The 13,932-nt window shown below is 41.9% G+C and overlaps 2 protein-coding genes across 3 annotated transcripts in view; both read left to right on the top strand.

Annotated features, from left to right (window-relative positions):
- The window catches only part of LOC110014374 (gastrula zinc finger protein XlCGF57.1), a 526,943-nt gene that overhangs the window by 434,777 nt on the left and 78,234 nt on the right, over positions 1-13,932 (top strand). The gene's annotated exons all lie outside the window — the stretch shown is intronic.
- The window catches only part of LOC110016616 (gastrula zinc finger protein XlCGF8.2DB-like), a 35,358-nt gene continuing 32,262 nt past the window's right edge, over positions 10,837-13,932 (top strand). For both annotated transcript variants that reach the window (XR_002874658.1, XM_023962851.1), the window contains exon 1: positions 10,837-10,968. The gene's annotated coding sequence lies outside the window, so the exon portion shown is untranslated. The remainder of the gene's footprint in view (positions 10,969-13,932) is intronic.

Raw genomic sequence — 13,932 nt, 5'->3', positions numbered from 1 at the left:
ATTTTGAAAAAAGTGGGATTTTTTTTATCAACTCATGACCTATGGCTCTAATCAAAAGAGCGATGTTTTTTTGAGTCAGTCGATGATGTTGATCGCTATGCTAGCACTTTTAGCTATGTTAGCATAACTAGCACAGTTAGCAAAATAAGCATTTTGAGCAATGTGTTTTTCCGAGAGAGTTGATGATGCTGATCGCTATGCTAGCACTTTTAGCTATGTTAGCATAACTAGCACAGTTAGCATAATAAGCATTTTGAGCAATGTGTTTTTCCGAGAGAGTTGATGATGCTGATCGCAATGCTAGCACTTTTAGCCATGTTAGCATAAGTAGCACAGTTAGCATAATCGGCATTTTGAGCAATGTGTTTTTCTGAGAGAGTTGATGATGTTGATCGCTATACTAGCACTTTTAGCTATGTCAGCATAACTAGCACAGTTAGCATAAGTAGCATTTTGAGAAATGTGTTTTTCTGAGAGAGTTGAGGATGCTGATCGCAATGCTAGTACTTTTAGCCACATTAGCATAGTTAGTATAATTACCGAATTCAGCTTTGACTAGCCTTGATCAAAGGTTGGCGATGAGGGCAGTGAGGGCGGTGAGGGCCACGGTGGTGAGTTGATTTGGCCGTGGAAGGCGGGTTGCCTCTGCAGGCCATACAACGCCGCTTGCGGCTTTAATTTTACATGTACCTGTAGATAGAGATATGTTTTGAATCTAAATTCTATGTATACCCTGAATATATACCCTAAATATATGTATACCCTAAATTATATGTATTACCTTGCGACAGACTGGCGGCCAGTCCAAGGCACCCCTTGCCTTGGCCCAAGTGGCTGGGATGGGCTCCGAAAAAATGGTAAAGAAGATGAATTAATGAATTCTATGTATACACTGGCCTTAGTAACTGGTCATTGTGTCTGGTTTGTACGTAGAGCCTGAAAACGGACTTAAAAATCTACGTAGTGACACATAGATGTACAGGCTTTTACATACACTTTCATTGAAAGTGGAATTTCAAGAGACTACAATTACACCATGTCCTATTTTGAAATAGAGCTGCAAAAGAAAAAGTCTGGAACAAGATTTGTTTTTTTTTACATTTCTCACCAAGCCTCTTCCAACAGCTGGTACATGCGCAAGTATCGGATACCAATAGTAAAGTGTGAACTCCATGCGCTAAAAGTGCGTTGAAAAATGCCTGTTTAGCGTGTTCTTGAACGTGCCACAATTGCTTGCTGTGTGTGTAGCATAAAAGTTAAATCTTCATTTTTTGAATGGCTTTTACTGTTCAAAGTTACCGTTTTTATTTATTTATTGGATTGGCATTGTTAATTTGGTTTTTAAAGAAATATAGCTAAACAACAATCATAAAGCAATGTTCAGTTTTTGCTGATTTTTATTAAAACATTTCTTTGTGCCATGATTATTTGGTTTATAGTTTCTTAGTTGACCATTGTGGTTGTAGTTTACGCTGAGATAGTGTGTAAGTTGTTTAAGTCTGTGTGTTACCATGACAACTCTAGAAATATTTGTATAAATCCTCTAATTCTAAGACTTTCATGAGATCAGTGAACATTTAATTTTATTGTTTTAAACAAAAAGTGACTGCAGTGCATACTTTGTTGAGTCATGTGAGCAAATAGCCTTTTTGTGAAGAAAAGAAATGTGTAAAAATGTTGTAATAAGGAGTCTGATAAAGAATCAGACTGGTGTTTCTGTCTTGTGTAGAGATTAAAACTGTTTATCTGTTCTTTTTACTTGATGTTCTGTTCCAATCTTATCTGTGAAGAATAAAGTAGACCTGAACATCAGTCAGAAGTGTGGAGTCTTTCCCACAGAGTGTGTTTCTGCTGTTTGTTGGTTCTCTGCAGGTTCCAAAGCTGGACTCCTTAAGTCCAGTTCTGACTACTGATTTCAGGACTGTGGTGAGATCACAGAGCTCCATCAGAAGCTGTGAAGAAGACTGAAGCAAACAAACTGCTTCTCTGTGGTTTTTTTCATCAGTCTGAGTGCAGCAGTGTGGTCCAGTTCAACATTGGTCAATATTGGTCTTTATAAAGTATCAGTTCAGGACCAATTATTTGTTTTAATGGTCAGAGGGAAGAAGATTCACTGAGACTGACTAGTGAAGTTATCGATCAAGGCTTGGAGGCGTGTGCCGAGTAGTGGAGGAGGCATTTTCTCGCAGCGCGTATCTATCCTTCCTTTGTTTAGGGGCGGGGCTGAAAATGATGACGTTCGTAACTTCGCTGCCTGACTGCAAGCTTTGGGAGCAATGCGAATCCATTTAAAATGTGAATGCTTGATAAAGAGATGTGGTCAGTGAGAGTTTGGAAACAGTTTGTGTAAACTGTCTTGTTTGACACAAGACACTTGATACCAAGATGGCTGCTGCTCGTCCGGATGGAGTTTCATGCACTCCCGACGACTGTGACCCAGGACATTGCCAACTCAAGGAAACTGTTGAGAAACTTAGACTGGAGCTCAGAGAAAAATCTGTTCTGATAGAGAAAATTCTCTCAGTATCTTCTTCCCAGTCTAAGTACATCCAACAACTGCAGCTTTCCATCAACACCAACTGCTCCCTGTCTCAAACCCTTCCATGGTATGGAGAATTTCCAGCTAAAGCCCATTCCACAGCAACGGACAGTAACATCATTCAAATATGTGGCCATAAAAACAACGGGTGGGAGCGGACGGACGGGGCTCCGAGCACCACCAACACCAGCTCTGCAGTGGAGGCCAGGCCGATGCCGGGCCCAGGGCTCCAGCCCTCTGCTCTATACCCAAGCAGTCGTGGGCTAATGTGAGACGTCGCAGCTGGAGGATCTGTGTAGACGAGAGAGAATCGCCACCGTCTGCTGAGAGATGTGGTGGTCCGACGCTCAGGCGAGTTTTCCCGGGGCTCGCGCGCCGCATCCTGCGTTTTACCGGCTTCAAGGGATTCACTCTCCACATCAAAACCAGGTCTTCACGTTGGATTACTGCCTGGAAACATCGCTCTGGAGCTCCCATTTCTCCACCTGAGCCCGCTGGAGCGGAGGGTGCTGCTCTTCCCCCCCACTGCTGTCGCAGGAAGACCCGCTGGGAAACCCTGACCTATGAAGCAGCCCGTGGTCATCATGGGAGACTCCTTTGTCCGGCATGTCCGGGTCAGAAGGGGCCACACACACTCTCTCTCTCTGGTTGATGCGGAGATGCTTGTCGAGTTGTATCCCAAGCAAACATTTTATGGATTCTTTGAGATAGAGCTTTTAAAAAACATTCAGGAACATTCAGGACAACATGCAGCTGCTTCAGGAAAGAAGTCCAGATGTGTGAAAGTCAAACATCAGCCTGTGGCTGCATCCAAATCAACTGATGTTTCTGCAGCAACAGCAGAAAAAGTCCACTTCCTCTATCTGCTCAGCTCTTCTCCAAACAGCACTGAATCATGGGAGAATTTCAGCAGCATGATGCTGGAAAGTCTTCATTCCAGTTTTCAGGAGATGATCTTCCAGTCCTTCTCTGCTGCAGCCCTTCAAGCAGAGACTTTCAGCTCCAACAGATCAAAGCAGAGAGAAGAAGGAAGTGATGAGGAAGAGTCAGCAGCAAATGTTGGACATTGATCCCTGATCCATGACTTCAGCTCTGAATGAAGAGTCAGAAGCTGCTGGGAGCTTTGATGGATGATGTGATGATGTTTGTGGATGAAAAGGTGAGGATGTTTGTGGAGGATGTGTCTGTCAGAGCAGCATCCAGCTGCAGCATGACTCTGTCACTGTCTGCTCACAAACATCAGCCGCTGGACTCTCAGCTGCATCTGCTGAAACACAGCAGCAGGACTCAGAGTGCATGTGAGCGTGCACGGCTGCTTCTTCTGCATGTGCTTAAAGGAGTCTGTTGGAGCAAAGACACAAAGAAGAGCTGATGGCTGCAAGCAGAACTATGTGAAGCACAAATGTCAGCAGACAGCTTTGAAACAAGCAGCAAAATATTGAAATGGATAGCCCATGACTCAGCAGGTTCAAAATGTGGACCACAAAAGGTTTGACAACTTACTACTCTCTTACCCACAAGGGTGCATTCTTATCTTTTGAGACCTTAAAACAAAAACATGGACTGAGTCAGCAGAAATTCTACAGGCATTTCCAGGTCATTTGATAAAAACATCAAATAACCATGGGAAAAAGAGTGAACCTGGCCTGGTGCAAACAATCACTAATTACATCTCTCTCAAAAAGTAATATTTCCAATTTATATAAATCAATTCAACAAAGTTGTGCAGGGCTGGAAAAATTCAGACGAGGCTTCTGGGAACTGTCCTGGTTGCCAGTGAAAAAGCAATCACAAGGAAATGGCTAAACGTGTAAACTCCTTAGAAGAATTGATCAATACATAGCATCTCCCTGTATTCGTGGGGGTTTGGGACCTGATTTTCTGTCATGACGTCGTAGACGTGACAGACCCAGTGGCTGAAACCCGGAAGTAAACTCGCAACAAGAAAGTACTTTGAAATGGTTTATTTTTCCAAGGGGTGAATAAAGTTTCTGGGAGAACGTGGTAAGTAGTTCCTCTGTGGAATGATCCTGACATCCTTGGAGCTGATGGCGGCGAGGACTGGATGAGGCGCCGAGGACAGCAGAACCAGAGAGGGGTGGCGCAAGGACGCGGCGGACCATGGAGCTAGAGGGAGCAAGGCGTCGGCGCTGAGGACAGCGGAACCAGCTTGAAGTGAGGCGTGGGCGCCGAGGACAGCGGAACCAGCTTGGAGCGAGGCATGGAACTCTGGATGAGAAGGAACCAGCGTGACCAGTAGGAAGGAACTGGATTGAGTATAACGAACTGGCGCTGGATACTGGTGAGGAGCTCCCTTATGAAGGCTGGCAGGATGATGAAGAGATGAAGATCAGCTAGTTAATTATTATTATTATTTTTTTTTCTTTTCTTTTAAAGTAAATTTTACGTTGATTATTTCTATGATGTATTGTGATTTTAATGCATTTTTCTGTTTTGTGAAGCACCTTGAATTACTTTGTGTACGAATTGTGCTATACAAATAAACTTGCCTTGCCTTGCCTAGTTCCAATCAGCAGAGCAGGAGCGCTGGGAGGGGGGAGCTGAACTGACTGGGCACCATGACATTTTATGCTGGTTCAGAGTATGAATGACTGACTGACACCCATCTCCTTATGGGGGGTGCATGGGGGCTTTATAGCTTTGCTAAAGAAAAGAACAGAAACAACACATTTGTGAAGATTCTTGGGTTTTTGTGCTGTTTGTTATGTTGTTGTCCTTGTCTGTGTCACAAGGTTGATTCTGGTTAATTTTTCGGTCATATTGCCCAGCCTTGTCTGACATTACACTGATATGCAGCTACAGATCTGCTTCTGCAGGTTTACTCAATTCTTTCATTTCTTCACCAAAACTCTCCTTCTTTCTCTGATTTTCCTCTTTAGTGCACACTCAAACTTGTGTCTGCGTGTGCATGCGTATGCTTACGTTCCTTTGCTGTATTTGATTTGAACTTTGACCTTGGTCAGCTTTCAGGCAGGTTTGATCAGGATGACTACTTTGTCATTAGTTTGAGTTCTTGTTTGTTTTCTGACTCTTTAAACTCAGAAATCGGTCAAATGTTTTAACAGCTGAACCTTTTGTTGCCATGGAAACATCTTTGTTCTAAAGAAAATCTAAGCAATTGTTTTCTTCCACTGCAGACTTTTCAAAGAATCAAAGATGTTCCATTTCTGGAAAATCCAGATAATCTTTTAATCCAAACCTGTCAGCTTCGGTGAAGAACTACAAATGTAAAAATGAATCAACCAGCAGCTTCAATGTTCTGACCTCAGAGTCTGCAGTTTGCAGTCTGGACTCTCCAGTCGAGAACACAGAACCTTCATGGATGAATCCTCCAGGACGTTGTTGCTCAGGTTCAGTTCTGTCAGGTGGGACGGGTTGGACTTCAGAGCTGAGGCCACAATTTCACAGTGAGTCACTAAGATTCCAAATTGTCCTGGAAGTCTGTGAAGAAAAACGACAGAAACAATTCAGGCTGTGATGAAGTTCTAGTTGTACATTTCTCTCTTCATCAGACCTTCATCCACATCATGAGACAGTCCTCCTGATCAGTCTCTCTCAGACCTTCATCTTTGTCTTGCTTTCAACTGCAGCTTTTCAGGTTCCAAAAACCTGGATTGCTCCAGAAGATTTCCTGCTTAACTTGTACTCACACTCTGGGATTTTTCTAAAGGCATCAGAGAAATAAGAATCCAGGAAAAAAGATAAAAGAGGTCTAAAACATGAATCCTTTCAATGAGACTATATAAACAAACAATATAAGCTCATGAAAATAGTCAGTTTTCATAAAGATTTTGGTTATTTCCAGTCTGCACTGCTGTGTGCTGTATCTTCAACAGAGACTTTATGTATGCAGATGATGGTTGACTGAACTAAAGGAACCAAAAGGGTCAGAATAAAGAATCTGTTTCTGCTTCAGTTTCTTCTTTTAGTCATCAAACTGTTTCATTCACAGATCAATGATTTATCTAGAAAGAAGATGATGAACAGAAGAAAGAGAATTTTAGAAATGTGCTTCTAGAATGATTGACATTGTGGAAATTTGGACATCATTTCATTCTGGACCGTCTGCTTTGTGTTAAAAAAAAACTGATTTTCTTCTTTCATGTTTTTATTTCTTATCATTTTCAAATCTTTCATTCTTTGTAAATCAATCTGAACACTGATCAGATTTATCATCACAATCACTTCTGGACTCACCTGAACTTTCTGCAGTTCCTCACAGCTGGGATCAGTCTCCGTTTACCCTCATCTGATGTGTTGTACTGGTTCAGGTCCAGCTCATCCAGAACCTCCTCTGACATCTGCATCCATCAGGAAGTGGGAGTACATGTCAGTCAGGGTGGTGGGCAGCTCTCCTCTCTGCTCTGTGGTCAGCAGGTTCTCCAGAACCACAGCAGTGATCCAGCAGAAGACTGGAACTTCACACATGATGTAGAGGGACATGGAGCCCTTGATGTGGGAGATGATTCTGCTGGACAGCTCTCCATCTGGGAACCTCCTCCTGAAGTACTCCTCCTTCTGAGCATCATTGAAGCCTCGTACTTCTGTCAGTCTGTCCACACATGAAGGAGGGATCTGATTGGCTGCTGCAGGTCTGGAAGTGATCCAGACCAGAGCTGAGGGCAGCAGACGTCCCTGGATGAGGTTAGTGAGCAGCACGTTGACTGAGGACTTGTGTGTGACATCAGACACCACCGGACTGTTGTTGAAGTCCAGAGAAAGTCTGCTTTCATCCAGACCATCAAAGATGAACAGAAGTTTGCAGACAGACAGCTGTTCTGCTGGGATCTTCTGTGGGCGTGTCAGGAGGTGAAGGACTGCAGTCACAGAAAGGTACAGCAGCTGACCTCTGACCTCTGAGCGACTAGGTTCTGCTCTAAGAGAGGTACGTGAGACCAGCTAAAGTTATGCTGTTGCCATGGAGACAGACTTTGCAGAAAAGAGTCTGAGTTCAGAACCTGATTTGAAATGTTTCCCTCCTGAAATGAGCAGCAGCTCCGCCCCCCAGCAGAGTCTGTGTGGGAGCTTTCACTCCCCCCCCCCCCCCTCACATGAGCAGAACCCTCAGCTTCTCCTCTTCCTCTCTGCTGCTCCTTCAGGGGGCAGGAGGAGGCGTCACCTCCAGACAGCTCGATCTTCTGAGGATTGGGCTCTTTAGTTTGGTTCTCATGAACTTTTCTTGGTTCTGGTCGGGTTCTGGTTGGAGTTCTGTCAGTCCCACAAGCTTCAAGCTAACCCTCCACAGCTTTTTTCCTGACTGTTCATGGTCCTCAGCATTTAGAAGAGCCTTCTTTTCACTTCCTCCTGGTCAGCTCGTCTACTTTGTCTCCTTTTGTTGCTTCCATGGTTGATGATTTTGTCCTGTTCAAGTTTCTGGATGAAATGTTGGAGTTTCTGCCTCCAAGCCTGGTCTCCTGCATGTTGCCTCCTTTAGCAGCAGTTCCTGACAGATGAGTAAGAGAGCAGCAATCTCAGTCAAGAAGGAGGAAGAAGAGGAGGATGAAGAGGACTGTCAGCTCCAACTAAAACTCTCCCAGTCATTTGGACTTGGTGAAGGAACAGAAGACGATTTTCACTTTAACTAAAGAAAGTCAGATCAGCCATTCATCTAGAACTGTTCAATAAGTGAATGGTAACCATGGTAACAGCTGCTGAAAGCTGGAGGCCTTCATGTTCAGCTTTGACTAAAGATCAAACTCTGTGAATTTAGTCCAAACAAGAAGAAGAATCAGATGATGATGAGGAGTGATGAAGAGTGCAGCAGCTGATGAAGAAAAAAAGCTTCTTTAAAGTTTCACTCTGACAGCAAAGAGGCTTCAGGAGATTTTCTTCAGCTTCTCTTTCTCTCACATGGATTCCAGCTAAACTTTGGACTGCAGATTTAGAAAATCAGCTCTCTCTGACTCTTTTTCAGTTCAGAAATCTGCAGATCCAGAACCAAAGCAAGAACGCAGACAATAAAGGAGGGGTTGTTCTTGAGGAGGTTCTGATCAGGAACTTCAAGTGTTTTTCTCTGCAGCTTCTTCTCTGAGCTTCAGTCCAGTTTCTGCCCTCATTTAGTCCAACTTTAGCCTGAAGCTCTGCAGCACATTGACAACAGCAAACATGTTGGAATCACTTCAACTTGATGACACTCTCCAGTCAAAGGAATCATCAATATCTCTCTTCTCGTCCACAAACTCTTCTCTTTGTTTGCTCAAAGGCGGATTTCACCCTTCAGCTTCACAGCAGATCAAACTCAGATGTCAGAGAGTCCGACTGAAAACCAGAAGTTCCTCACGTCAACTCTGCAGATCTTCAACCTGAAGGAAAGGGTCGTCACGGTGACCTGCAGACTTTACCCACACAGCTTCCTGAGGGTTTGGAGGTGTCATCATGGTACGGGCCAAAGAGTTCCATGTTCAGAGCTGCTGATTAGATCAAGTCATCAGTGACCTCAGAGCTCTGAGATCTTTCTGCAACACCAACATGTTCTTTGTTGGTTCCTGTTGACCTTTGATGGTTTGTGAGGAAACATCAGGAAATTCATTTTCTTCTTCCAGACTTTTGAACTCCAACCTTCAAAGCTGCTTCAGGCCTGAATTCCTCCTTTGGACCAAAGAGAGACGATCATTGGAGACATTTGACCAAAAGACTCACATTTGTTCTTCAGTTAATGAGGAACAAACCAGGAAGAAACCTGCAAATTTTATCCTTCATTCTTCTTCAACTTTAGACTTTTCTCCACCGCAGAAGAATTTCTAAGATGTCTAACAGAGAGCATTGAGGGGGGAGGAAAACGCTGAGACATCAAAAATGGAAGAACAAGAGAGAGAGCAGGAGAGATGGGAGGAGCTTCATTTCTCATCACACTTCCTGTTCCAGCTGCTGTGTCCCAGAGTTTCTCTGCAGAAACATCCAAAGACGTGTTGTGATGAAGATGAAGGCCAGCAGCAGCTCTTCATCGACTCCTCCACAAGTCTGGAAGTCATGAAGAAGCTTTGGAGCAGCTTGGAGGATGAAGGTCTGCAGGAAAACATGTCAGAAACAGAAAGAAGAGACTCTGATGGACAGAGACGTCCAGAAAGCTGACTCAGCATGAAGACAGAAGCTCACCAACATGATGTTCCTCTCTGTCCCACTCACTGCTGTGATGTGTGTGTGTGTGTGTGTCGGTGTGTGATGACACAAACAAACTTCGATCTGACCAAGTGCAGGAAGACAGAAAGATCTCTGATGTTCTGTTAAAGTAGAGCTGAGGTTTCACACCGACACACACTTTTCATTTTCCATAAAATAGAAATAGAAATATCTTTATTGTCATTGTACATGTACAACGAAATTACAGTGCATTTTTGTGCAGCAAACTGAAGGAAAATGCAGCAAACTGAAGGAAAAGTCAAACTCCTTTTGCGTGTTTCTGTTTCAGGAATGTTGCTCTGTGATATCCTCTGTGAAGACTCTCCTCTTCATCACAGATGAAGCTCCTCCTCCTAGTGTCCATGTTTGTTTTCCAATCTTCTGCAGTTTCTGACTGAGACCTGCACTGGGAGATGTGGACAACATGTTTTCAGCTGAGTTCAGATAAAACCTTCATGCAAAAAAAAACATTTGGACATTACAGAAAACGACTATAGTTGCAGATTTAAAATGAGATTAATGCCATAAAATAAATAAATTTCTAATTTTTCTGTTATTAATTTGTCTGGATTAAAACGTTAATTTGATGCTTCTTATTATAATGTATATGTTACTCCATCATGTCTTCACTGCAGGCTCCTCTTCACAACATAAAAACTAAGAGAAAAAAAGCTTCAGTCTTCATTAAGTCCCATCTTTTTTTTTTTTTTTTGTTATCTCTCCCAACACTGTTATTCCCCCATTCACCTGTGAACAAATATGCGTTTTGTGGTCATTCTTACAATAAAGTTTGCGTTTTTGAATGACTTTCTTGACGTGACCCGGAAGTAAACAAAACGAGGCGCTAGCAGGGTAGCAGCGTTAGCTTAAGCTTGTGTCTAGAGGACGGCTGTGTTTTGCCACAACCTTTTTGAGGTTTGTAAAGAGATGTAGCGATACTTGGTTCAAGCCAGATCAATCATCTTGAGCCAAAGTGTCGTAAATGAGTGAAGAAGTGTTGAACGGAAAGACAACGTGGATTGCTGTGATTGTGAGACTAGCAGCTGATCGATCGGAGCTGCAGTGAAGAGGACGGCGGTGTTTGTGGGAGTTGGAGCTGAGGATCGGAGCAGGAACCATGTCTTCCCTTCAGCCTCTGAGAGAGTTGATCAGCGAGCGACTAGCTGCTGCTGCTGAAGAAATCTTCCGACTCTGTGAAGGAACCATCGTCCAGTACGAGCAGGAGCTCTGTCGTCAGCGCAGACTGCTGGATGTCATCTGGAAACCGCAGATCCAGCTTCACCGTCTAGGTTTGTTCACTGCATCCACCTGCAGACACATAGAGATCCATAAACGTCTTTGTTTTCTTCGTCTGAGCTGGTACTATCTGGATCCAAACTCCGGCTGAGAGCTCCAATGTTGCTGCTGTTTTAGTTTCACCGTAAATGTTAGCTTGGGGTTGGGAGGGGCTAACGGGAGATCAGTGACTGCGGTGAAGTTAGTTTTAGGTTGGATATAGACCTTTTTCGCAAAAACCGGAAATACGTCATCAACGTGTAAACCTAGTTCCGGTTTGTGCTTCGCTGGCGGAGGAATGGCAGAGCCTAGAGTGTTTTTGAAGAGCCTGAGTTGTGTTCCGAAGTTCACCAGCGCCGATGTAATGAAGAGTGTGAAGATGCATTCGTCCACTAAAGGAAACAAATTGGACAAGGGATATAAATTTGTCCACGAAGAGTTTATCCACCATTACCAACAATAAGTTATATCACTAGAGGAGACATCACGTGGTTCCTCATGGGAGGAGAGCACCGCCATCTTGGTGAGGTCAAGTTACTGCTGCAGTGAATGCATGTGAACACATTTTTTGCATAATGCCAGTTCATTGTGCGGGTTTCAACTGCCAAAATCAGAAAAATGAGTCCATGAAGGAGGAAGGTATATCATTTCACAGGTAAGTATTTTTTTTTCTTTTATTGCTGCAAGGGCTTCATTAATAGAACACATGTTGACATGCATGAGGCTGCAGGGCTATTATCAACATGCTGCATGATGTACATTTATTTTGCTGTCAATATAAATGTACATTTTATTTTGCTAAACTTGTATACAGCATACTAGGCTATTTATACAGATTTATACATTTCTGACTCAGTGACTGAGTCAGGTTTCCAATGGACTCAGACTTCGGGAAAAAGTGGATCTTGGCTATCAAAAGAGTTAACCCAGATGGATCACTGTGGTACCAACTAGTCATACAGTCTGGCTGTTCAAAACATTTGTGGAAACAGATTTTGATAAGAGGCCAGATTGTTTTTTTTTAGGGTAAATCTATTGTTCACTTTTGGACTTCTTTTTATTATTATTATTATTATTATTATTATTATTATTATTATTATTATTATTATTATTATTATTATTATTACTATTATTATTATTGTTATTATTATTATTATTATTATTATTATTATTATTATTATTATTATTATTATTGTTAATAGTAATAATAGTATAATTATTTTTATTATTATTTATTAACTTATTATTTATTTATTGTTTGTATTGACTTACTATTGATTTATCAATATTGTTACTATTATTATTGACTTATTGTTGGGTTTTTCTAAATATTTAAATTGCATGTCAAAGAGGTCTAAAACTTCTAAATGTTTAGAAATTAATTTTAAAAATTCTTTATAATAATTTTTTTATTTGTAAGAAGTCCTGCAACACTGCATTTTCATTCAAGTTTGAGCTTTTAAGGCTGACTGTTTCTCTTCTTTAAAAACAACAAATGATGTATCTATATATACATTATATACATAAAATATAATATATTTATATATATGTATAAATATATTTATATCTAAAAATATACACAGTATATAAAAGCTACTTAGACATCACTAACATTAATGGAAATCATTGTCATGTGGGCGTCGTCGACCTCAGCAAGATGGCGTCGCGCTCCGCCACCGTCGGCCAGGCTTCTAAAGCGGGCGTGTCTCCTCTAGTGATATAACTCATTGATTACCAAGGTAAGCTTCAGCTAGCTTTAGCCATAGCCGCATCACCGGTAACTCTTTGTTTACGTCAACTGTAAATCCTGGCGTTATTAATTTGTAATATAAGGTATAACACATTCCAGTGAATATGTTGTGTGTATGTTTAAGTGAAAAGGCATGAGATTAACATAACACACCAAAATTTGGTGAAGCTGTAAGAAATCAATGTTATGATATGAACTAATTAGTTCATATCTCGTAACAACAAAAAAGAGCTGCCTCTAGCTGAAGTCTTCCTGTTGTTTTGTTTGGTGTAGAGCTGCTCAAAGAGGCTCTGTGTGCTCTGCTGCCAACTAGCGGCCGGAGGGTGAAGTGGAAAACCAGAATCAAATGCTGAACGACAATCAGAAATAATTAAATAAATGTCGCTCTAACAGCATTATAAATCTATAAATCGCCAAATTACATATTGCGATATTTTGCAGAATCGATTTTTTTTCTAACATCCCTAATCACCGCATCAAATGTGATGAGATGATCGCAGTGATGACTCCTCATCACACATTTTTGGTTTTTTTGTTTCTTTTTTTTTTCTTTTTTGAAAGTTACAGGACTGCATATGGCGTGTGATTTGAACTAATAATGGCATAATAAACACATTCATCTTTGCTAATAATTTACTTTTTGTGTGATTCCTGTGTTCAAATTTCAAGGGCTTCTGGGAGAAAAGTCCAAATCCTCCTGCGCAAGGGAGGGACGGTCCTTTAAACATTATGGGGGATTTTTGTGTGTGTGTGTCTGATTTTTAATTAACTGCTTGCCATGTTTCAGTACTTAATGTAATGTTTGCAGATATTTTGAAATAAAAAAAAATACTCACAAACACAGGCATAAAAGACAAAAGCGTAACTAAAACAGTCCAAAAAGAATCTGTGCAGACACTGAAGTCACAAGATATTTGCAGGAGGAAGCCCTCGATCTGCACTCTGATCTGCTTGCCTGGTGGTGGGATGATCAGGCTCGATTCCCTCTTCTGTCAAAATTGGCAAGAAAATATTTGCGCTACGAGCCCTCCATCGTAGCGTGTAGTCAGCGCGGCTGGCAACATCGTCACCCCGTTAAGGTCTTCGCTGAAACCTAAAAATAACTCTGTTCTACTGAGTCTGGCCAGTGCATATGTCTGTGTCTCTTGTTAATCTAGCTCGCTTCATCTATAATCTATCATCACTTGAGTCTGTGTAGGTTTTGAGTTGGCCAGTATACCTACTATGA

The sequence above is a fragment of the Oryzias latipes genome, chromosome 2, assembly GCF_002234675.1.
Source record: "Oryzias latipes chromosome 2, ASM223467v1".
In the NCBI taxonomy this organism is placed as follows: Eukaryota; Metazoa; Chordata; class Actinopteri; order Beloniformes; family Adrianichthyidae; genus Oryzias; species Oryzias latipes.
The sequence above is the reverse complement of the archived record's forward strand: the minus strand, read 5'-3'. Positions and strand labels throughout refer to the sequence as shown.